Source organism: Nasonia vitripennis (assembly GCF_009193385.2).
Source record: "Nasonia vitripennis strain AsymCx chromosome 2 unlocalized genomic scaffold, Nvit_psr_1.1 chr2_random0012, whole genome shotgun sequence".
Taxonomy (NCBI): domain Eukaryota; kingdom Metazoa; phylum Arthropoda; class Insecta; order Hymenoptera; family Pteromalidae; genus Nasonia; species Nasonia vitripennis.
Genome location: NW_022279619.1, coordinates 102,449 through 127,742, shown reverse-complemented (window position 1 = coordinate 127,742; position 25,294 = coordinate 102,449). Strand labels below are relative to the sequence as shown.

At 40.8% G+C, this 25,294-nt stretch overlaps 1 protein-coding gene and 1 long non-coding RNA gene across 11 annotated transcripts in view; one reads left to right on the top strand and one right to left on the bottom strand.

Moving 5' to 3' along the window:
* The window catches only part of LOC116416609, a 233,330-nt gene extending 227,099 nt beyond the window's left edge, over window positions 1–6,231 (top strand). Inside the window, exon 5 of the long non-coding RNA XR_004226954.2 lies at window positions 6,204–6,231. This is a non-coding gene — a long non-coding RNA (uncharacterized LOC116416609). The remainder of the gene's footprint in view (window positions 1–6,203) is intronic.
* The window catches only part of LOC107981573 (hepatocyte nuclear factor 4-gamma), a 436,128-nt gene that overhangs the window by 357,461 nt on the left and 53,373 nt on the right, over window positions 1–25,294 (bottom strand). For 3 of the 10 annotated variants that reach the window (XM_031925546.1, XM_032601679.1, XM_031925547.1), the window contains exon 2: window positions 15,158–15,501. The exons of the other annotated variants lie outside the window; for them this stretch is intronic. The gene's annotated coding sequence lies outside the window, so the exon portion shown is untranslated. The remainder of the gene's footprint in view (window positions 1–15,157; window positions 15,502–25,294) is intronic. 10 annotated transcript variants of the gene reach the window in all.

The window sequence follows — 25,294 nt, the reverse complement described above, 5'->3', positions numbered from 1 at the left end:
AGTCCCTTCAGAGAAGCCACTCTAGATTTACTGCAAAGCAATCGAATAGAGACATGTCCAAGAGCGTCAGATGATTTGACAAATAGACATGCTCCGTATCCAGAAATACAAGCATCGCAAAATCCATGAAGCTCGCTCCTAATGGGATTCGCAATCAAAATCGTGCGAGGAATTGAGAATTCCGTAAGAAGAGGCAACTGAATAGAAAACGAATGCCATTTGGTATAGACATCCTGAGAAAGGGATTCATCCCAATTTACCTTAGATTTCCAACAGTCTTGCATCAACACCTTAGCATACAAGATAATTGCTCCTAACAATCCAAGAGGATCAAAGATCTTGGATATCTCTGATAGGAGCCTTCGCTTGGTCACAGTAGTCTCGTTATCCATTTTTACAACTGTATATTTTAATTGGTCATTCTCGGAATCCCAAATGATTCCCAGCGTTTTCTGGATTGGAGTCTCTTTGACCATGTGATCCAACTCGAAAACTCCTGAATCTATTTTGTCCAAAATAGATCGATGGTTCGATGCCCATTTTCGAATCAGAAAACCGCCTCGACGCAGCAACGCAATCATTTCGTCACGAATGGCTAGAATCTCCTCGAACGAATCCGCTCCGGATACAAAGTCGTCGACGTAAAAGTCGCGAATAAGCAATTTGCTAGCTCGAGGAAAATCCTTCGCTTCATCGTGAGCGAGTTGATGAATTGTGCGTATTGCTAAGAAAGGGGCAGCAGCCATGCCAAAAGTGACGGTATTTAATGCCCAAGTTCTCAATTTTCCTGTTTTTGGATCAGGCCAAAGTACCTTTTGGAATTTTCGATCTTCTGGATGGACAAGAATTTGACGGTACATCTTTTCGATGTCCGCTGTTACAACGAATAGATGGCTACGAAAACGTAAAACTTGCTCGAAGATGGTGTTTTGAATAGTGGGACCCACAAGGAGAATATCATTAAGCGAAATGCCTGTCGAAGTTTTAGAGGAAGCATCGAAAACAACCCTATACTGCGTGGTTTCGCTGGACTCCTTGACCACAACGTGATGAGGCAGATAACAGCCGTCTTCGGTGTCGTCATTAGGAGTCATATGACCTAAAGTGATGTATTCTTCCATAACTTTGTAATAGTCAGCCTTTAACTTAGGATCTTTCTCGAACCTTCGTTCAAGAGAATAATAACGACGAAGGGCCTGTGATCGAGAACTACCTAACTCAAACTTGTTGTCCTTAAAGGGTAAGCGAACCGTGTATCGACCGGAGACAGGGTCACGAGTGGTGTGAGCGACGTAATGCTCTTCGCAAGCTATTTCTTCCCGAGATCTTACGGGTTCATTAGGAAATTCTTCGATTTGCCAAAAACGTTCGAGAAGTTTGTCCACTTTAACGATGTTACATGAAGCTTGTTTTGAAGAAGTAAGCGGGTCTACACCTCCAGCTACTAACCATCCTAACCTAGTTTTTTGTAGGATGATCTCCGATCGAGTTTCCTCGTTACGCAATTTAATCTGTCCTACCGCAAAGGTGGACAAAGTAGTTTTAGAAGCAAGGAGCAGATCGATGGGTTTAGGCAAATGAAACTGAGGATCGGCGAGTTGAATATGTTTCGGGATGTCAAAACGATCGCGAGGAAAAGCTTCGTTAGGCACGGCTTCTGCGATATTCGGAACTAGCAAAAGGTGTAAATTAGCTTGAAATTTGTTATAACTCGATTGCAAAGTAGTTGAAATTTGACTCTTTGAAACAGTGCACAGTTGGTCAACTGCTCCTATGTTAACGAGGCAAGAATGTTCTATTAAATTTAATTTTTTAGCAAATTTTTCTGAAACTAAATTTACGTTGGAACAGGTATCAAGCAGAGCACGTGCCACGATAAAACTTCCTCGAAAATCTTGAATCTTGACAACAGCAGTTGTCATCAATTGAGAGTCCATGGGAAAAGCAACAGAAGTATATGTGTATCCATGGAGTCATGATTGAGGATTCGAATAATTAGGAACCTCTTTAGTTGAAGATTCAGAAGTCTTTGACGCCTCTGGCGCCTTCGACGACTGCGATCCAGAACCCTTATCATTGTGGAGTTTTGTGTGATGAGCCTTCGAACACTTCTTGCAACGGTGTTCACTCTTGCATGGAAAAGGATGTTTTCCGAGACAATTGCGGCACACCTTATTGCTGTTTACGAATTTCCATCGTTCTGAAACGGACAGCTTCTCAAAATCAACACATCTGAATAAATTGTGTTCGCCCTTGCATTTTGGACAAGTGATTTGAGAAGCTTGAGAAGTTGAAGACACTCCAGAAGTGACCAGAGAACGAGCGTTCTGTTTCGGGTTCTTAGAATGCGATTGCGGAACGGCTTCCCCAGAACGTTTTCTGCTATTGGGAGCAGTCGAAGAAGTGCCATGCAGAGATTGCAGTTTGAACACTGTATTGTCAATAAACTTGAGAAGATCGTCCAACTTAGGGAAAGCATTGGGTTCTAGTCTATCTTGCCATCAACTAGAAACTGCAGGAGGTAGACACCTCTCTATTATCCTAACAACTAAATCTTCGCTAGGCGCTCTTCCCAAGCGCTCAAGAATATTGAGACGTTGGCGAACGTTGTCCACCAGAGATGACAAATCCTCATCGCACGCCTTCTGCAAGCGAGGAAGATCTAACAGAGCATCTAAATGTTGATTAGCGACGATGCGCTTTTGATCGTAAAAACTGAGAAGACTGGTCCAAGCCTTCTGATAATCGGCTTCACACGGATCGTAATGGGACACCTTTGCTAAAGCCGCTCCTGTGAGCAGAGAAAACAACTGACGGCCTTCACGGCATCCGATATGTCCGTACGAGTATGGACGAGCGTGGTGAATTTGCTCTTGAAATGGGACCAAGTTTCACCATTACCGTCAAACATAGGCAGTGATACCTGAGGAATTTTGGGAAGAGCCTGATGCTCCGCGAGAACGATTGTACTCGCATTCAGAGTGGAATTCGCAATTGGGATTGGCGGATCAACACTCCGTTGAAGTTTCTCAACAGCAGCGCCAACCTCAAAATAACGATCAGAGAGATCGGGAAACGAACCTATCGAAGGATTGTCGGGATCTAACTGGGAAAGTTCATCATTGTACTTCATGTACTCCTTGTGTAATGAAGACAAAATATGCAACCTTAACTTCGCATTGGTTGCCTCTGGGTTGGCACCCTTGACATAAGTTTCGACTCTCGCTATTTGAGATTCGAGTGACTTATATTTTTGTTGAATGTATGCAACACGCTTGCTTTGGTCAGCAGTGAGAGACATTGTTGAAAAATATGAATGTAACCAAAAAAGGAAAATAAACTTTTAAATAACGTAAAAAGCTAGTTATACGAAAAAATTGCTTGGCATTTAGATTACACAAAATGATTTTAATTTACTGAAGTTACTCTAGTCCAAGCAAAGGAATAAATTCAAGAACTTGATTAATTATTATAAAAAATTTAAATTATAACGAAGTGAAAGGATGATACAAGGCAATAAAAAATAAAAAAAAACTTTATAAAATTCAATTAAATTGACCAAGAAAAGATAACTAATTGCGAATCGTTATTTTCGAATAACGAAGCAACGCAATGTCCTAATAAATTTCCGAAACCGTGGAGAAAACGATTCCGGAAAACAAAATATAATAATCGGATAACTATTCGAAAAAACGCTTGCGGAAAACTCAAACGAATGCAAGTATATGATTAATAGAGGCGAGAGAATTGAAACAAAAACTTATCTTAATCACAATCCTGGACATCCTTCACGACGAGATGGCCAGCTGGGTGGAGAGGTGACCTGGTCGTGGAGTGACGGCGGCAAGACAATGATGATGTTGATAGAGTTGGATGACGTCACGCTTGACGAAACTTTCGGCCCTTTATGACGCGAGAGTTTTTCGCAGAATCGCCACCGATACACCGGTTGCCACGCGCACAACGGGTCGGCACTTGTTTGTGTGACGTCACTCGCGAACGATAGTGAGGAAAGACCTCACAGGAGGCACCATGAAGAAATTACAAAATAATTTCAACATCAAAAAAAGAAGTTATTTCGCGAAGTCTTTGTTTGCCTTGAGAGCAGACAAGACCGAATTAAGTTTTTAGCTATATTGAGATTCGAATGATTTTATTATTACTGATTTTACGATTTTCACTGATTTTAATATTTTTGAGGGAAGTTAAATAAAATAACACTTTTTATGGGAAAAAGTCCGCAGACATAAAAAACCCAATTTATTAAGAAGAACACAAGAAAAAAACGTTGATTAAGAATACAAAACTGCGAGTGAAGTCGACACAAAGAAAAACGCCGTTGAGCGCGCACGCAACACGCGGTACACGCAAATCACACATTCACATGCACACACGATTGTTCAATTTTATTGTTGCTGTCACAGTTTGACAAAAGAAAAGAAAACCGAACGTGGGTCGGTTGATGAACGCAACACGCGACTCGTGGGGTCCCGTATATACGTCGCTAGGCCACAACAAAGGCAAACCGCTCGTGGGTCGGTTATGAATAAAATGCGATTTAATTGAATATTAAATTCGCGATATTAGTTTGAACTTTATAATCGTAATCGCATAAAGCAAAGTCAAAAACGAGGAAGACTTCCGCTCGTTGGAATGGCTGTCGACTGACCGACTGGCATGCACCCGCACGGGAAGATGTCAAAAAACGTGGCGCGAATGCGCGCGCAAGAACGAAGCGCCCGGCAGGTGCTGCCACCACCTCGTGAGCCGTGTTGCGACGCAACAATATTCATATCCGTTCGTATCAAGTAGGAAATACAAGTGATACAAGTGAGATGAAGATTACTGTAACATGACTTTGGAAACCTTTGGGGAAAGAAGACCTTAACACAAACCCAAGATAGTTAACATCAATCGTCTTGGGACTTACACTGAGAGAGACACCCGATAATGAAGACTGCCTAATGAATATAAAATTACACTTTTTATATTCGCATGTTGATGAGTTTCCAGAAAACCTAGGTGATTACAGCGAAGAGCAGGGAGAGAGATTTCACCAAGATATCAAGGAAATGGAGCGCAGGTACCAAGGAAGATGGGACGTAAATATGTTAGCAGATTACTGTTGGTCGTTAAAAAGAGATCTACCATCAAGATCGGAGAAGCGGAAGCGTAATCCACTTCGTAGATCATTTGACAATAAAATAGTTCGTTACCATAAAAAAGAGTAATGGGCTTAATATTTTTACGGGTATTTTATTGAATTGCATATACTTCTAACAAATTTAAAGTAAATGAAGGAGCAGCAAACTATGATATAGTTTTAAAGTATACGATTGTACTTGCATATATATTGTTCTTTGCTTTATGGTTTACATTACCTTTTGCATTGTTTCAGTTTATAACTATTTTTTTCACTCTCTTTACGTCCATGACCTCGAACTAACCTTGAACTGACCATAAATATAACCATATGGGACTATACTGACCCTGGATTCGGATTCAGCGACCCCAAAAACCCTTAAATGTCATGGTTTGATTTTACTTTTTATGAATCTTTATGATTTGACCTTCAACTGACCTTGACCATGACCTGATAGGGTTGTAATAAGCCCGGATTCGCATTCAGCGACCCCAAAAACCCCAAGATACCATGGTTTAGTCTTTTCTTAATGTATTTTGATAATTTGACCCTTATTTGACCTTGACTTAAGATCTGATGGGGTTAAAATGGCCCTGGATTCGGATTCAGCGATCCCAAAAACATATAAGTACCGTGGTCAACTTTTGGGACTTACAATTTTTTTTTATTGCGGGGCTGTGTTATTGTAAGAATAGTATTAAAAATTTAAAAATAATTTTACGTGTGTAAGATTACAGTGATCGAATCGACTCGCATTAGTTTCTTTTAATCCCTTACGATTTGCTTGTAAACCTAAAATAATAAAACGCGGCTTTTCCAATTGATTTGACGTTTTTACAGTCCAAACGTGTCTCGTCGTTGTGGGAAGCATTGGGTATTGATACATTTCCCAAGTACGAAAACTCATAGCTATGGAATGATTTCTCTCCAGATGTTTCAGTAGACGTAGTTTATATCCATCAGCCATTACGACGTAAGGCATGAGCCACTCAATTTTACTAATGTCAAATTTAAAATCTTCATAAGTTTGCTGATTGTTAACTGTGATTCTTGTTTGTAGTACAGCATTTGGATCATTCCTCGCTATGGTGAGTACTAATAGTGAGTACTAATACATGTTTAGCATGAGTTGTAATTTTACGATGATTTTTAGCAAAGCCAAAAATAAGGTTAGTGGAATCACAACATTAAAGTGTCCTGAAGCATCTATTACCTGCACATGTTTCTTGACATCAACCTAGCCAGCATTTTCAAGTTTAGCACTTTGACTAGGTGTAAATGAAGCCCAGCCTTTCATAAGACTAGTTAAACCTACATTTTTACATCTGTCAATCTCAATAGCATTCATTTCATAACGTATATCTTCAAACGAATGACAGACGGCATTGTTGACTATCTGCGTTTGTGTTACTAAGCTACCATCTGCTTTTGTCAATTTACCACATATATGCAGTGAGCTGCGGTAGCAGACACAAGTCTTGATATTAAATAGATATACGAATCTTATCACTATTATTAAAGCTTGTTGATGTGTATGGCTGATGTGTCTGAATCTCATATTGTACTATGGATTCATCAAATGCGACAGGCTGAGCCAGTGGCCTAGAATCCCCACGGAGTTCTGTGCCTCTGGCTTGGAATACCCACGGGTTTCTAAGCATCCTCGCGATGTCATGCCTACTATAGATTACCCCGAGTAGGGGGAAAGAATTTTATGAATATTTGTCAAGGGGCCCATGATATCCCCTGCTACCCACTGCCAGGGCAAAAACCCTGGCAGTGGGTAGCAGGGGATATCATGGCCCCTTGACAAAATCAGCCAAAGGTTATGAATATGCACTAGTTTTCCAGGATCTATTTACTCGGTGGATAGAGTGCATCGTCCTCCGCAAAAAAAAAATGGCAAATCGATATTAGCAGCACTGAAAGAGAGAGTCATTCTGAGGTCCGGAGCGCCCGAGATATTTCACTCCGATAACGGCACCGAATTCTGGAATAAAACCATAAATGAGTATCTGGCGGCTCAAGGCATCCATAATTCGTACTTGCTGCCGTACCACCCGCAAGCTAACCCGGTGGAACGGGTAAACCGGACGATCAAGAGAGAGATCTCTGCGTTCTCAGAAGAAAATCATAGAGCGTGGGATGAGCATCTTAGCGAGATCGCATTTTCATTTAATACTGCGGTACACGAAGCTACGGGTGTCTCGCCTGCAATGCTAAATTTCGGCAGGCAACCAGCAATGCCAGCGTCACTCAGAGCGAAAGAAGACCAAGAAGCGGCGTGGCAGGGAGCCGTAGGCGATTGGCAAGCCCGCCTCGCTAAGCTACCAGTTTTACACGAGCGAGCAAAAGCCCTGTCTGTCGAGGCACAAGATCAAAACGCGTCATATTTTGATGCTTATCGCTGAGCGGCAACCTACTAGGGCGACGATATTCTCGCCAAGAGACGGCTGTCGTAGGCCGCCAGTGGAATAGCGGCGAAGCTAGCCTTGCCGTATGCAGGCCCGTACACCATCACCGCACAGGTAGGCTCGAATACGTTCGAATTATCCGGCAAGGACGGGAAAATAGAGAAGCTAGTACCAGCAGAGGAGATAAAAATCTTCTTCGATACGGCAGAAGACGAGGCAGGCGACAAAGGAGACGAGGAGGCAGACGACAACCACCACCGAGGGATGATAGCGAAACAGGGGAGATGCGCGAGCCTAAGCTTGAGCCGTTGAATGTAGGGACGAGGGGCGAGGACAATCGCAAGTAACGATTAAAAAAGCGTGCAATCGCGTCAGCGGGCGCAGGTGGTAGCGGAGCAGCGAGGAAAGATTGTAACGGCAAGCGAGCCGCCGGAGGAACAGATAATTGTCAAACGCAAGCCCGGCCGACCGAAGGGCTCAACCAAGGCGAAAGTTAGAGATAAGGCTGAACATCACCCCGAAAGACGCGTGCGATAAATCGCGTTGCGCGAGCATGACTGTATAGTTACTTACCATTTCGGTATCTAGCATTCATTATCATAATCACCACCCTTCTCTTTCCTTCTCTTACCCAAACAGCCGAAGATGGAACCAGCTGAAAAAAGTCCCGAAGAAGAGACTCGTCAGGAGACCAGGGCGGCGCGCATGCTTTGCCTCGCGGTCGTGACGGGTGTACCGTGGCCAGCAGCGTAATCGGAGGTGGTGCTGCGGGCTTTCTCGGAGCTAGTGATGCTCTCCGAGGTAACGAACCGCGCCCGCGAAGAGGCTGAGCAAGTAGCCGAAGAATGGGCCGAGAAGGAGGCCGAAGCCCAGGCCGCAGAAGAAGCCGCAAAAGAGGCCGAGGCCGACCTCGACAAGACGGCGGTGGAGAAGGAGGGTGGCTGTCCAGCTGAAGACTCGCCGGCGGACAACGAGCCAGCTAGCGAAGAAGCAGGAGCTTGGGGCGTCACCCCCAAGTCGTCTACCCCGAGAGCGAGCTCTTTCGGTGACGAGGAGCACGCCGACAGCTAGGGCGACTCACGACAGAAGCTGCAGGTGCTGCGCGATACCATCCGGGAGACGGAGGCCTGGGATGTCGGCCTGTTCGTGCGCTTGGATGCATACCTCCAGGAAGCCAGACAGCCAGCTGACCCAGAGACGCTGACATGGGCCAGCCGCATCGAAAATCGGCGAGAAGAACAGGTCCTCACAGTCCCGAGGGCGGCGTTGCCAGCTCGGCGGTGCTTGGGAAGCGCGCGCGGAATCGGCGCGCGAGGGCAGATAGGCAGAAGCGCTAATACGATTCGGACGTGCAAGATATTTACCGGTACAACACTTGCAACCTCCCCATCGACGAAATGAGAACGCAGGCAGCGACCAGAGACCACCTGCTGGAGCAGCCAACCAAGCAAACACCAACTCGATCACCCGGGGTACCCCAGCGATGCCACTGCTTCAACTGCTGAATCCGTCCGCTCGCGACACGCACAACATTGTAATATCTTGAGAGAATATAGACCACTTTACAATAGAATACGAGTGCATGCCTATATATTTCTTGATCAGATTGCGTCCTTACGACGAACTCAATAGAGTAAAGCTGGTTACATCGCGGCGCGACTACAGGGCGCGTACCTATCCAGAAAACTCTATACGCGAAGAAAGCGGGGCGAGCTTCGCATGCCGCGTAGTTGTACATCGAGGCGACCCGGCTGCATTTTACGGAGTCGGCATTGCACCGACGGCTAACGTCCGTCGTCGACTCCAGCATTGAGGGATAACCGTGCGGAAAGTAAAGAGTGAGTAATCCCCCTCGTTGACGCGACAGCATCTTTGCGGCTGTCGCGCTAAAGCTCAGTTGCCTCGTCACAATTCAAATCCCTTCAATTCTAATTGAAAATTTTCTAACTGTCACATTAGTCCTAACATTTCAACCGTTTTATCATATTTTTTTTGTGCGCCAATATTGTGATATTTTAATGTAAAGATTGAATTTAGCACTTTTCGGGTTTTTCAGGGAATTTATCTGGACTTCTTGGAATTTTTGTCTTCCTGGAATTCTGACGCTGATGATACATTTACGATTATGAACGAAATTTTTTTGGGGTTAAACTTTGTATAACTTGGAAGGTAGCATCATATATCATGTATACTACATTTATAATGGATTAACCTCAGTATCATCCTGACACCTAGACATCGTCTACTGGAAGTGAACATTTTTTTTTGTACATTCGTTGTATATTAAGTGCGTTGTATCATAGACAATGTTTCGTCATTCGGAAAGTGATATTGACACTTGGACATCGTCTACTAGAAGTATAAATATTCTTTTAGTATATTTGTTATATACTAAGTGCGTTGTATCATAGACCATGTTTCGTCATTCGGAAAGTGATTTTGACATCGGGACATCGTCTACTGGGAGTGAAAATTTTATTTTTGATTTTGTCTGTGTGTCTGTGTGCGTGTGTGTGTCTGTGTGTGAGCATGTAACCTGAGAAAAAAAAATTAGATTTTAATCCGAGTTTATGCAAGTAAAAACCGCTGCCAATTCATTGGCACGTAGCTTCCTCCAACGAAATTTATTGTTTTAATAAATAAAATATTGTTTTAAAATAGAGTATGTGAATGCTATTTCAAATATTTCAGAGCTAAATTATTTTGCTGCAGGAGCAATTTTCTTATAGCAAAAGATATAGAATAATCAGATCAAAATCTCTCAAAATCGCGAAAAAGAAGAGATTGATGGAAGGGTAACTCTGTAAAAATAAAGTTATCGTATTTAGAGAATATCTTGAGACTTTATTTTTACTCTACACCAATTTTTTTATAACTTTTATTCACCATTTGCATTATTCATACAGAGTGTCGTATATCAAAACTCCGAATACCAAATTGATCAAATTATCAGGTTCCAAATCTTGTGGATTTGAAACGGATGAAATCGTCGAAAATTTAAAATTATAATTCAAAAATTTTAAATGTATTGTTTTAATGAACATACAATAGATGTTAATGAAATATAATTTGAATTCAATATTTCTAAAAAGTATTATTACTGCCTTTAAGCAAGCCATCATTTTGACATAAATTCGTATGGAGGGACTTTAACGACGTGCAACGACACCCCTATAAGAGGAAGAAAAAGTTTTGAGAAGAATCGGTTTTTACATTTTAGCTCTTTGCTCGACGAAATCGTTTAAAATTTTAGCAGGAAATAGCTTTTTTTATGGTTAATTACCAAATGAACTTTTAAAGCATTTAACTGCATTGTTTTAGAGATACGAGGAATAAAAAAAAAATTGAAATCTTGATATCTTAAGAACCATAGGGGTTTGAAAGCTGCGCAATTAACTTAGTCAAGACACATTAAATATCTACTTTTTCCCAAAATCTCAAGTGAATGCCTTTTTACGTCCGTAATCAAGGCACAAAAAAAACACATTTTTTTCAGTTTTCGATTTTTTAATGAAAAAATAAGTAGTTAAATCACTTGAAATTTCAAATGGTATATAGTTTGACACGCGACTCATTGACATGATTTTTTTAGAAAGATTATGATTTAGTTTTAGAGATATGAATTTTTTTTTTAAATCACCTTTTTCATTCTATTGCCAAACAAAGCGGTCGATCCCGAGGGCCGAACAGGGATAAGTAAGTAATTTTATTCTTTTTTAAATAGATTTCATCTGAATTGTTTGTAAATGGGATGATTGAAAAAAACGCAAAATAGTGTTTTTCAAAAATCAATAATTGGCCATAAAAAAAGTTGAAAAAATAACTGTTTTTCCCGCATTCAGAATCCAAAAATATATATGCATGTCAAATTTTATTGATATTGACGGAGTAGGTCCAGAAATATTACGGTATACATACACACACATTCATACGGACATTTTCTAAAAACACTTGATTTGAACTTCTAACACACCAAAAAGTATTTTCTTGAAGTTCCGACGAAACTCAAAATATTACTATTACAAAGCTTCCTCTAGGAGGAAGCAATTTATAGAGCATGCTGTAGATTGTCGAGCGATTAACAAATGCAAAATTCAGTTACTTGACGAAAAAAATAGCATACTAAAGTTCAAAAATTTTCAAAATAAAGAGCGCATACGATTTGTGATTGATGCAGATTTTGAATGCATCATAGAACCGATTGCTGATGAAAAGCGGACTTATCAGCGTTATAAAGCATTTATTAGTGGTATGTATGTAAAATGTAGTTATGATGCGAATCGTTTGAAATTCATTAGCTATAGACAGATAGAAGATGGTAAAGATGAAAGTGCAGCTAGTTAGTTTGTTAGAAATCTGCAAGCTATATCTGCAGATATTAAAAACATTCATGATAATCCCATAGTTATGAATGATTTGACAGTCCAGGAAATGTAGGACTTTGAGAGAGCCATACAATGTCATGTATGCTTAAAAACTCTCACTTCAGACAAGCCCATGGCGCGGTAGCGGTAGCCAGAATAGTCGATGACGACGTCTAGGTGGAGTGCACCGTGGTTTTTTTATGTCTAGGTGTAAAAATTATTCAAGGGCGGTGTCTAGGTATACAGGGTGGCCGATGACGAGGTCTAGGAAATTTTTGGTGTCTAGGTAAATAAATCATATGAGGACGGTGTCTAGGTGTATGGGGTGGCCGATATGACAAAGTGTAATAATAATATTAGTGGACAGCGAAAATTTACACCTATATATTTAAATTTTTTTAACATACATTATTAATCATAGCTACCATACTAAGATTTTGCGATAGAATAATCAGTGTTTTCATGTTAATGATAGAAATGTTACAAAAAAAAACCATGATCGAAAGGTGCTAAAGGTTTTAGTTAGAAATTTACTAAAAAGGACTAAAATCTCTAGAAAAAAATTGACTTTTAAAAAAGTAAAAGGTTATACGAGTTTGATATATTCTGCAAGCAAATTACAGATAAAAAAGAACCGAGATCAATTAAACAAAGTTTATTATATTTAACCATAATAAAACAAAAAATTTGTTTTGTTCAATCAAGGGCTTACTTAACTTAAAGTTAAGTTATACGTTGATCCATCAGAAACAACTCTTAAGATACTTACTACGTAACTTGTCATGATGCAAATGGACCTGGAACGAACTGGGTAGCATATCGAAAATAAAAAAATAAAGTGGTTTATTTTTATAATTTCGCTAATCTGTAATTATCAACGTTATCAAGATTGTGGCACCTACAATTGCGGTCACTTATGTCTTTAGTTTTTATGCGATCGACTTATAGATGAGTATGCTTTGTCTATATAAACAGACAACAGTGAAAAAGTGTTGTTATTCTTGACTTAGCAGTCATGGAGAAGACATTTACATTAAGTTTGACGGGCACATCATCTATACTTGGAGCGCAATATTTTCCAGCTCTGGAATTATCATGAGACAAAAGTTATGTTTTTGGCTCAGTAGAACTTTTAACATTTAATTCTATACCTAATATAGACGGCGGTAATAATACATTTTATGTTGGTAATGAGGTGCTTACCCTATCAACAGGAAGCTATGAAATTGAAAATATTGAAAAATATTTAAAGAGAGTATTAAAGTCATCCAGTAAATTTCAAACCGTCGGATTCTCTAGCTCTTAGGTTTTACTCGTCGTCTTCTCAATCGAAATATTTCACACAACTTAGATCTACCAGTCACTATTCTCAAAATAAATTCCTCGAGAGTAGAGTGTAATATAACAATTGGAGCCTATATGAATGGTTGTCGAGTACACACTATTCACGAGTTCTTTTCAACTGTACCACCGGGATATAAGATCGTTGTAGTGCCGACACGCGACATTTACCTTCTGATAGCCGTCAAGTGCATTGATCATTTACAACTTCGTCTAGTCGATCAGGACGGAGACTTAGTCAATTTTCGTGGAGAGAATATAAATGTGAGATTGCATGTGAATTTTAAATGGATATATCCATTATATATAAAGCTAGAGGTTATATAAATAACCAAACATGTCTGCGAAGAATCAGTCCATTGCAAACAGTCATAGAAGTAGTTTCACAGTAGTGAAAGCGAGGATGCCCAAAATCAATTTTCAGAAAACGTTGAAAGCGACGAATCGAAACCAAGTAGCGAAAGTAACAAATCGCAAACAAGAAGGCAAAAAGCTAACTCGAGAAAACGTTCTGTTCCTAAAAAGCCTAGACTTAGGAGTCGTTCGTGGTGGAAAGTAACGTTTATATTAATCTACTGCAATCAGCGAAATGAAAGACATTCTAAGCATTTATTCGCCTGGACAGTCAGTCAAGTGACAGCCCTTGCGAGAGTAACTGCGTTTACCTAGTTGTCGTCTCTATTTACTTGCCTTACCATATCAAATTTACTTGTGTTATAATAAATTCTACCTTTTCTTTTCTGCTAACCCAAATTGTATTTATCTTGCTTAAATCATAAGCATATCAATTCAATAAAATTTATTATGATAAGAATAGAGATAAAATTTTAAATTGGAAATTATTAACAGAATCACAAGTCGAGATATTTACTGCAGCACAAGATTGGGGTCGAATCAGTGACTTGAGAGTATAGAGAGACTTTCTATAGATATAATAATATAGTATTTATTACAATTTACTACGATTTATATTAGATTTTGCATAAAAAATGTCGTTAATTCATCTCTGACATCTTTGCTGTTTTCTACAATACATTAATTCAAATTCGCAATTATTTGGCTCGCACACTGTTGCTGATTCAGTTTCGTTGTGCTCTTCAGATGTATCAGTATTTGCTTGCAAGCCAATAATGGCGTTGCTAAGTACACACGATGTTTTGATTTTTAATTCTATTGTATCAGATGAGCCTCAATCACTGTATGGAATATCCTCCATCTTTAAGACATTTATCCAAATGCGCATTCCACGACTACTCTACCTCTTGACAATCTCCGATTAAAAACCTGTTTTAATCGTCAGTAAATTTTTTCCCGGGAAGGGCTTTAAAAAATTGTTACTTGTAGGATATGCGCTATCTCCAACGATAAAATATGGCAAAACAATACAAGTGATTGGCAGTTTGTCAGGTTCTGAAATTCGTAGTTATTTAGTTTTCAATGCTGCGTAAAACCAAAAGTTTATAAAAATGTTTGCATTGCGCTAATGTCCGTAACCTCCAACGTCAATAGTGATAAACCTATAACGTGCATCGATAACTGCTTGTAGCACAATCGAATGAAATCCTTTGAAGTTGCAGTACAATCATCCGGAGTTGCTAGGTTTCTTTATTTGCACTTGATACCCATCAATTGCTCTAATGCAATGCTGTGGTAGGTATGGCCATATGATGAGACATAATTCGTTTTACAAGTCTTCTATGACCCCCCCTATCTAGTAACAAACAGAAGATTCACCCTTCCGAAATGAATAAAAAGCTGACCTTTATGTTGCACCAGTAGCTAAGAATCTGGAAATTTACATTATGCATGTATTATTGTACTAAAGTAACTCATATTGTATAGCACTTAAATAACGCACATTGTAACTTATTTATTTAAATTTATTATAAACCTACCTTAAAGTAATCACCAATCTTTCTTGAGCTATGATAGGTTGAGGATAAAAATTAAATCAATTTATTTCCAAGGAACTATGAATTTTTGTCAGAAAATAATCAAATATATCCACTGACATTCTAGTGTACTTGATGAATTTTTCTTCAAATTGGAAACAAATAGTAGTACTCGCTGAACATCTTTCTATTTTGTTAACTTAATGTTTGCTATTGACAGTCTTGGACTATATTAAATTTGTCCATTTCCAATTTCAACAATTAACAAGTAACCAAGAGTAGAATGTACACGTTATTTTGGTTCAAAAGTTTGGTTTTAAGCAGTGATTAAAAAGCTTTTAAGGATTCTGTCAAGGAAAAAATACAATTATTAGTGATAAGTTAGAAAAACTACAAAACTAACAGTAGAAGTTCAAGGAACATAATTCAATCGTATTATTTCATTTTTGCCAGTAAACCTAACGTGAACTGGTCAGGTAAAATGTACTATTTAATGTATTATATATCAAAGGAAGGTGTTCAAATAAATATTTGATTATTAAATAGAGTTATCATGCATACGAAGTAACTTATTCTTACTGTGCACACGTTTGTGCTGTTGCAGAGTGTACAGTATCGCAATTATAGTCTGTACAATCGTAGATTGTGACTGCTATATGAATCTTTTATAAGTACCTTCGTCTATATGACGCCGCCGACAGGCTAAATCGGTAAGTAGGGAAAAATGTAGGGTGTCATGAACTCTATCTTATTAGGTATATAGTAAGAGTCTAGCCTATAATTAGACGTAGCAGTAAAACTTCAAGGCGATACCACCTGATAAAGTCCACAAGACTGACGCTAGGCGCCTATAAAGTTTAAAGTATGATGCATTTTCACCACGATTTACACATAAGAAAAAAAATGTGATGGATGTAGTCAGAGTTTTATATTTGCTGGAAGATGCAGAAGTCTTACGATCACCGCTCACCAGAGCAAGTCTATACGACTGGTAAACATGGATTCAGTGATTTTGATAACGACGAGACTTAATTGCTCTGGAAATCGTGAAACTTTTCCCCGTACGGCCTATTGCTTGGTTAGACCGAGAGCAGCTGATGACAAACAAGATCGATTTTATATCTAAATCCCTCCAAATGACGTGCATTTTACTAACACGCGCAAGCGCTTTCCTCGAACCCTGAGCGTCCGAGAGAAACTCGTGAGTCGTCCTTGAGTGCAAGCATTTCCCGCTTTTACCTCGCGCAACAGCGTCGCCCGTGGGTCACCCAGGAGTCCCAGGCGTTCCTGCTCCCTTTGGGCTACAAGCGTAAACACGAGAGTGACGCTGAGCGGTGTGCGGTCGCCAGCACAACTGAAATGCTGACACGTACGCCGCAGAAATTTACGCTGTCGTGCGGGTTACAGGGTATCTCGGTGCGAATTATTAAGAGTGCATTGTAGACGTGCCTTTGCTAATGTAAATGCTTTGATTATCACTAACGCTAGATGTATTAACGGACCTTTTCCTACTTAGCACGGGATTCTCGACTAGCAAGCAAAGAGGTGTACTGTTAAACTGTATGCAGAGTTTGGGAGTTTTCTACACACTCAAGAGGTGATGCGCATAGATTCAGCCCTCGTATTCTCTCACTGAGCACAGCCAGTGGTAGTAACTTGACTTGTGTAAAAAGGCACTACGTGGATTGGCTCTGGAATTTTTAATCCCTCGATGCTGATGCAAGCAGTTGTAAAATTACGATGGTAAATATGGTAAATGTCTGTGTGAGTGCATGGTTGCAGTCACGCAGGCATAATTTGTAATCATATGGATATATACATGCCAAAACTTTGCACCCTAGTAATCACGCGTCCGCGAACTTAAACACATTATCGCTCTTACACTTCCACACTCACACCTACACACTACGAAATTAAAAATAACTACTGTATTGCTCACATTAAGTAAAACACACACAACTGTAAAATTAGGTTTGAGGAGAATAAATCCAAACATATCTCAAACCACGTGTCATTGTTTCTCTCCTGTGTCTTCTCTCGAGCCGATTGGCAATTAATAAGAAAAACGTGACGCGTAATTCCGTCTTTATTAAAAGCTAAATCGCGCCCTAATATTAATGGATTTAGGAATTCAATTAATAAACTACTAGCGCGATTCACCTCACTCCTTACGTCGCTTGGTTAAAATATATATTGCAATAGTAATAAAATTCAAGTTTTGTTAAGATCTTTTTTCCTACTATAAATTCTTAATAGGAGTGGAAATAAAGCATTTATGGCACAGTCTGGCTAAAATCCGCGTTTAAGTCACGCTTATCCGTGACCTAAGTAGTCCATTCTTACACCGTGTATATCGCACTTGCTACGCTCGTATACTAACCTCACGGTACAATAATGGACTGCTTAGATCACGGATAGGCGTGTCTTGGCGGATTTAAGCAGCTCTGCTATAAAATTCTATACGATACTTGTAAACTAAGCAGCCCATTAGTGCACGGCGTTTTATTACCCTCGCTGCGCTCGGGTGCTAATACACGCCGTGCAGTAATCGGCTAATTAGGTCACACGTTGTAATATACTATTAAATAATAAAGATTTGAAATACGAAAATTACGCATTGATTTTTAATGGGAGATAAAATTTTGAAACTAAAAATATTAAAATACTATGACAGTCAAAAAAATTAATTTTAAATTTAAAACAAAAATACTCTCCACTCTTATTATTTTATATTTAATGATACTTCAATTCAACATTTACATTTTAGAAATTGTTTAATTTCAGTTTTATGATTTTTGCCTTTCATGCTTTAAGTTTTTCGAATTTTAATTGATTATCATGAAAATGTTGTTGTACGACAATTTATGATACATTTGTAATACTATAGATGTACTTATTTCAAAATAAATTGGAAATTATTCTAATTTTAAAAGTCAATTGAATGATGACCATATACTTGAATTCAACAGCATTTTAAGATGTTACTTGATTTTTATATGCAATCTACAGTTAATTTGCAGAGGTTGTTCGACCTATTAATAGACTATATTCAATATATTTGAATATTGAATATATTCAAATACTTTTTCTGGTTCAAGTACGAACAGATACTGGATTTGTTTGTTGTACAAAAGCAATGTAATACGAATTTTTGATAGTATTAACAAGAAATGTCTTGATGATAATCATAAAATTTTTATTGTTAGGCTGTTTCCAGAGATAATTTACGCCTATCTTTTGAACAAGTACAGTATCAGACTAATTATGGTTGCGGTGTTTTTGCTATATCATTTGCAGTCTCTATTGTATTTAATATTTGTCCATGCAATGTTTAATTAATTATTAGTAAAATGCAAAAATATTTGATTAGAATGTATGATCCATTATGAGTTATGCAGACTCAAGGGTACTTATGCAGACGTCCACATAAAACGAGGGGTGATTGCTTTAGCGAAAAGGTACTTGTGCGGACATATGAATACTAATTATATATGAATTAGGACTTATGCTAATAAAAAGTACATACACAGCGGGACTTATGCAGACTGTCAGCATAAGTATACCTTCACCAGAAAAAAAAATATATATATATATAAGAACTGAAAAGCGACAGCCTTGTTGCACCGGACGGCACAGTATACAAGCTGCTGACGGGATTGACCGACTACTTCGAGAAGATGCATCAGACAATGAGAGAACTACAAAACCAAGTAGGCGCGAGCCTCCAGCACTCGCGTAGATAGCAAAACGGGGCAGACACCAGCAAGAGTCACATTCGGCAATGTAATGGTTGCCAAGACACCAACTATCCGAAGATGTGAAGACAGAAACATAGGCGAGATAGCTGCGACGGGCGCGGATGCTCGCCCGTCGAGTGCACGGCCAACAGGCACAAGAAGCCGGCCTTTAAGTCGAAACTGGAGAGAGTGGCGAGAGTCAATGAACAACGGCTCCGCTACACCAGGAAATCAATTAGTAAGGTCGCATGCTCGAGACATCGCTACGATACTCTGGAAGTGGGAATTGAAATTCGTCGGGACTATGACCGACAGAATCAATAGGTTTTTAAATAGACTCGAGTCAAACATGGCCCTAGCACAGATGACGGAAGCGGAAAGAATAGCAGCGTTACAGTTCGTATTCACGGGAGTAGCTACAGAGTGGTACAAAAACAATAAAGAAGACTGGAGAAATTGATTGCCCGAACGGAAAAGGAAAAGCAAGTGCTCACGTAACTCCAAGGAGACCGCGGATGCAGGGAAGGCAAGTAGGAGCGCAAGCCTTACGGTCGCCGGCGTGGAGAGTAAGTCAATCTCCGCGCACAGAACTTCAAGAGCAACGAAGGGAAGTGCACGCCTCGGAGAGGCAGACGCTACCGATCAGCGTCTGGCGAGCAGTAGCTCGCCTGAGAAGGTACGAATCGGCCCGAACAGAGCATCGGACCCAGAACAGGGGGGAAAAGCGCAACAGGCGGACAAAAGTGCGCAGAAGTCCGTCGCTCTCTCATCGTTGTCGGCAGTCAAAACCGACGGAAGAGATGAGACGGGTCAGTATAGCGACAAGCGAATGGACTCCGGCAGAATCGAATTAAACTCGGACAAGTTAATGGATTCGATTCTGGAAAGTCACGCGGGAGGCAGCGAAAACCTCCCGTGCGACGAGAGTAATTCCCAGGAAAAACGCTGATGGATGCAGGCAAAAATTGGTAGTTTCCGATTCAAAGCCCTATACGATAACGGCACATCACGAGTATGTATGGGGCCCATATGACTACAACTTGCGAATGCACTAGGACGTCAAGTAATGCCGAACCACGGCCGCGGCGCTAAGCTCGCCGACGGCAGCTACACGAAGATCGTAGGCTACGTCTGGCTAGCATTTGAAGTCAGCAGTCTTGAGAAAGAAATCCGTGCCTCAATAGTACCGGATCTTCCGACGGACTGCATAGTTGACGTTAATTTTATGCTGACTTTCAAGGCCGTGTTGGATCCAACGACGTCGAAAGTGTATTTTAAAGAAAATAAGGAGCACACCGACGTCGAGTTAGCCGCCATGGAGGGTGGCGCGCTAAAGTTGGCCTCAGTGGGTTAAGCAGACGTAGAGGACGGGCAGCAAGAAGTGCTCTAAGCACTTCTTGTCAAAATCATCGGCCCAGACTCAAACCAAATTGGCTGCACGACGTGGATGGAGCACCACATCGAAGTGCAGACAACCAGGCCGATCAAGCAGAAATACTTCCCGGTATCGAGAAAAATAGAGGAAGAAATGTACGAGCAGGTGCGAGCCATGCTCGCAGCTGGAATAATCGAGCAATAAATATCGCTACTGTGTGGATTTCAGGAAAGTAAACGAGATCACACGTAGTACTACCACTACCACAAATGAATGCGATATTGAGCAAATAACAGCAGGCGCGCTACATTTCGACGATAGATTTGAGTAGCGCGTACCACCAGATTTCGCTCAGCGAAGAGAGCAAGCAGTACACGAGATTCATAGTGCCCTGTATGGGGCTGTTTCAATTTAAGCGCCTACCTTTCGGTTTGTCTGAGGCCGGAGCCACGTTTCAGCGGCTCATAAACAAGATAATCACACCAGAATTGCAACCACACGCATTCTCGTACCTAGACGACATCATTGTGGCGACCGAAACATTCGAGGATCACGCTAAAGTCCTCGAGCAAGTGTTAAAACGTATTAAAGAACAGAGAAAAGAGCGTATTCTGCAAGGAAGTAGTGAAATATCTTAGCGTGTTAGTAAACAGGGACGGTTTCAGATTAGATCCAGAAAAAAATAGCACCAGTTATAAATTTTCCAGAACCGAAAAATCTAAAGCAACTTTGACGTTTTCACGGCATGGCGTCGTGGTACAAGCAATTTCTGGAAAACTACGCGACGTTGGCCGAGCCCCTGACTAGCCGGAAAAAAGCGTCGAAAACGTGAACGAAGCGATACCGAAACCCTCTCGTCGCCTGCGCAGGCGTCCCCGAAAAGTTGTAACGGCGAGCGCGCCGACGGAAAATCTGCAGTTAGGAAAGCGCGAACCCGGCCGATCGAAGGGTTCTACCAAAGCAAGTAAAGCGAAGCAGCTCGATCCGGCGGCGTTGTCACCGCGGACGACGCGAGCGGGACGTCGCGTTGCGTCGAGCGTACTTCACAATACATAATCATGATCATGTCCGTCATCATAACCATGGCCTTTCTTTCTCCTTTCCTGAATAGCATAGCCGCGTCAACTGAAGATGGCAGAAGAAGAAGACCCGTACCGCAATAGCGCGAGCCGCATGCAGCGCCTCGCCGCTGCAACCAAGTTACCGTGGCCGACGACCGAGTCGGACACCGTACAGCGGGCGTTCAGGGACTTGATCCACCTGACCGCCAAGATGCGCTGCGCGGAAACCGAGCTCGACTCGGAGCTCGACGAGATGATTGTCACGGTCGTCGAGGTACGCGCGGTAGCCTTGGCCGGAACAAGCTCCAGGAGACGGCCAAGGAGCGGCCCGGTGAACTGGTCGCTGACCTACTTGACGAAGAAGGTGCGCGGGGAGGGGCGACTCCTTCGCCCGCGGAATCAGTTGCAACGGTCGACAGCGCCCGATAAAAAAAGGCCATCGATAGCGCTGGAGCGACCTACTTTAGGAGTTGCAGCAGCTCCGCGATACAGTCAACGAGTCGGAGGACTGGGAGGTCGACCTTTTTAGTTGATTCGATCAGTACGTCGAGGTAGCTGGAGACCAGCTCGATCCAGAGGCCGCGACATGGGCGACTTGCATCGAGAACCGATGCGAGAAGTAGAGGTTGGTCGCTGGAGCCCGCGAGATTCTGGAGGAGGAGGCGCGCCGCGAACAATTTGTGACTAGCAGTGTTTTCTTGATTTATTACCCAATCTCCTCATTCTTCAACACCCTTGCATGTCATTTTTCGCATGATCACGCGACGGCGATACAGAGTTGCTCCACGAGCTGCGCAACGTCTGGAAGGAGGATGTTACGAGCGGCCGCGAATTCGTATTACGCGCGCTCGTTTGTTGCGCGATGATGGCTCGGCCGCCAGGCGCGGTGTTGTCAAGTCATGCAGAGAGGCGCGCGCGAGAGGCCACGCGCGAATTCAGATAGAATCGGGATAGCGAATCGTTCAGACACGTGCGCGCAACCGAGACATTTTACCCTGGGCAAAGCATTGTCGAGGCGAGAGTACGAGACACTACGAGACTAAGATCATCCTCAGCGTTCACGCGGACGCAAGATCTCGCAGCACCAGCATCTAGCCCACCAGGGAGCCGTGTAGCCTGGCTAGAAGGGACGCCTTTTCGCCACCAGCCATCCAACGACCGCCGTCGACTTTGTACACCGAAGCTCGTGATACTACGCGCACTGCGATCCCGTAAGTCTATTGACTTCTACCGAATTATCACCGACGCGAACTACAGACGCCGAAGCCGAGGTTTGTGACACCGAACGCTCGACTCCTCTATCAAAATCAGTCTTTTCGCGCGCCGCGCAGTATCTATTGTAACAATCAAGTGAATTCAATACACTATTATTTATCACGAAATAAGGTGTTCTTATTGTCAACCAAAAGCACGTCTTTCCTATACTCCGTTCACAAACTCGGCAGGGTTAGACTGGGAAAGAGTCGTGGTTGACAGTTGAGAAACCCTGGACGAGGAGAAAGCGCGGCGAGCTTCACTCGCCGTGAATTTTGTATTCGCGGACAACCCGGCTGCATAGTAGGGAGTCGTCATTGAACCGACGGCTAACATCCGTCGATGACTCCAGCATTATCGAGGGAAAGCCGTGGCGTATTAGTTATCATAGTTATAAACCGCTCGGTGACACAGTGGCGACTTCGCGGCCGCCGTGCACAAGTCCAGTTGCCCCGTTATAATATATATATATATATATATATATATATATATATATATATATATATATATATATATGGCTTTCACAATATTTACAGTTTATGAACTGTATAATACTTTTCAAAATTTGTATTAAATATTTATTGATTAATTTTCGATTCACCCCTTAGGAGTAAAATAAACGATAATCAATTGTGGCTTCTGTATTGCAATGTATCTACAAAAACATATAACAAATTGCAATAAATTCCTATATATTTTGAGTTAGATCTTTGAAATTCTCACTCAACACAATATTATCTATTTTTGAGAAATCTTCTTAATCATTTTGAATAAAAATTTTACTAGGATTTTTGCGTCTAGATAAAGCTACATACAATTGCCGTCTGAGAAGAATCGAAACTTTATCCTCGTGATTTATTTATTGTTTTTGCAAAAGCTAATATAATTGAAAATTACTTTCTATAAAGAGTAAAAAAAAATTAAGAATTCTTTCTAATATTTAAAGTGATTTTGGGTATAAAGACTTTATTTCCTATATTTTCTTCTCTAATTATTTCTGCATTAATATTGTATTCATTTAATTCAACGATTTTCAAGCGAGTTTAATTGCATAGATCATCTTTTATACTTTAATTTTGAATTAACATTATTGTTGCATTTATTTTCAAGTCTAATTTGTGAGATGAAAGACCTCTAATTTCGTTTAACATTTCAATTAGATAATTTAGTTTAATATTTTTGTCTGTTTGATCTACACCCGAATGTGTTGCGTAATCTATGCTTTAATATGTCTTAGAATCGCGAAGCGTTTTGCGTGCTTCGCATCGCGAATCGACGCAAGGCGACAAGCCACCGCATCCGTAAGGCCGTGGCGCGCTAGTTGATTTACCATCTGTTTAAAAATAGTGGCACTGCGCATTATATTTTCTGAAGCTATTTCAAATTTTGATGATCGAGAAACACTTGTGAGCGCTTTTTGATAGTCGAAAAACACTCGCAAGCATTTCTGATAGTCCAGAAATACCTAATAACGCGTATGTCTCGAAGGGAACGACGAGCTTTTGCATTGACATTTGTAGCTAAGTGCGTATGTTATGCGTATGTTTTTTGAGGCCTGCACAGTTACGGTTTCCCGAAAAGATTGTATAATCTGCATGTGTTTGCCACGTCCTATCAGATGAAAGGGCCTAGAACATCTTATCACACTTAGTTTTATGCGTATTTAACCTAGTTCCGTAAAAAAGCCTTACAACTTGAGTAAAAAAGGGCACGGTAACTTCGTAGGGCATGATTTGGCCTTTATTATTCCGAAAAAATTGTATTTACTTCAACGCTAGTTTTTCCAAAATCGCCAAAAATAAATTGTGTCTGCTTTATCTGCGACAAACTGTATAAAAAAGAGGCTACCGCCTTTTGTATCAGTAACCTGTTGTCGTGTATCTGGTCAGCGAATACGAGTGCTATATCTCTGTACGCATCTTCTATTGAGTGCGTATAAAGCATGCTACTTTCTGCAAACTAAATAATTATTTGTACTCGCGCAGCCTGTATTCACTACACTAAATACGGTCTTTACAAGATAACAAATTCAGAGAAGGTGATGTAATAATATGAGATCAAGGTTTTATAATTACAAAAAAAGCATTAGAAATTGTAGATAATATTTTAAGAGATGTGCCATCTTGTGTAAAGAAATAAGTAAATATAAAATAAGTAAATATAAACAAAATAAAGCAAATTCTCTTTAATTATAAAAAATTATTTCAACACAAAGCGGATTATCAGCTTGAATCAATCGTAAAGATTACAACGATTGCACTTTATACTCTTGAAGTGGCTCGATCAAAGTGGCGTCGCATAGCTACAAAGCTAGTCAAGTCGAGATTTAAGTTTTGGAAGAAGGAAAGCCTTGTAGTTAAAGTTTTTTGCTTATTTTGAAGGAATAAGCGGTTAAGGTTATGGTAAAAAGGACAAAATAGAGTTGCTGTTAAGGAGGCTCTGGTGCGATTAGAATCATTCGTTGAAGTCCTCATTTTAGCCAACGAGGTCATCGTCGAGCTCGAACGGTAAGAGCTTAATGAAGTTGAATTCGCGATTGCAGAGTGGCCGTCGATCACATTGTCAATCTTGCTCTTTCTGTCGCAGGCCTACGTGTTCTGGAGCGATTGGTCGGTCGCCTGTCTATTGATGTAAGATGAGGCTCTAAGACGATCCCTGATCCAGAACACTGCTGTATTTATACTCTCTGTTTCCAACATTAACTCGTCATATC